The following is a 1,133-nucleotide window of genomic DNA, read 5'->3' as shown; positions in this document are numbered from 1 at the left end:
CCATCTAACATTAGCTACAATATTCCTGATGCCACAACCCCTTCAAAACCAGGCAGCATTTCTGTTGTGATGTTCCAGTCATTTTTGGGTAATCTTCAGCAGAACCTTGCTTGCATGTGATATTAATTATATTCTTCAATAATTTCCATACTCTGTCAGATCATCTTTCTTTGAAATAGGAACATATAGATCTCTTCCAGTCAATTGGCCAGATGGTTGTCCTCCGGATTTCTTGGCACAACTAACTGACTCTCCATAGAATTTCCAGTATTCCAAGTTGTACAAGAGATTGTCCATCTTTCTTCTTCAGAGCCGGTTGAAACTGCCAGGAAGGTTGATGCTTTGGGTTAACTGAGTGACTCTCTATGTCATCAGAGCCCCTGATTCCTTCAGCTCTGATATTCTGTAGCTTTTTATCACATTTTTGCTTTATACTGTGTTTCTGTAAATGGTAGATTTATAGAAACACTGTACAATAGGTAAATAGCAGAAAATCTTACCTCTACTATTAGGCTGAGCTCATTGAGGATAGTGACCTATTTCTTGTTCACTTTTTAATCTCCGGAGCTTAGCACAATGGTGTAACATAAAGTTCAATAAATAGTACTTAAAGGAATGGATTTCTTTTATAAGAGCAGACTATGCTAAAATGTACACTTCTATTTCAGTGGTTTTCTTCAGATTGTAAATTCTTTTTATAGTTGAAACTTTTTTAAAAAATACCTCACACAATGTATTCAGACTACCTACCACAGTCTGTGTAACAATAAGCACAATTATTTTTATCTGATCACCTCGCCTGGCTAATGAACAAACACAATATTACAGTTTCCTTCTTTACTGTAATAGCTGAATAGATACTGGAAAGAATGAAAGAATTCTCCAAGATTTCCGAAATGTTTATGAATCCTTGTAACTTATTAATTAATAGATTCTCTGTGAGCTCTTTTCTATTAATTTTATGTTGTTGTGTTGTGATGTGCCGTCGAGTCGCCTGCGACTCATAGCGACCCTAGGTACAACAGTCCTAAACTCCGCTCTGTCCTGTGCCAATTGCACTGTCTCTGACACTCCCATCCCAATTATCCCAGTCAATGAATCAATCCACCTCATAGAGGGCCTTCCTCTCCTGC

The sequence above is a fragment of the Elephantulus edwardii genome, unplaced genomic scaffold (genome assembly GCF_000299155.1).
Source record: "Elephantulus edwardii isolate Elephantulus edwardi_28Jun2011 unplaced genomic scaffold, EleEdw1.0 scaffold00008, whole genome shotgun sequence".
Taxonomy (NCBI): Eukaryota; Metazoa; Chordata; class Mammalia; order Macroscelidea; family Macroscelididae; genus Elephantulus; species Elephantulus edwardii.
This window is presented reverse-complemented; position numbering follows the sequence as displayed.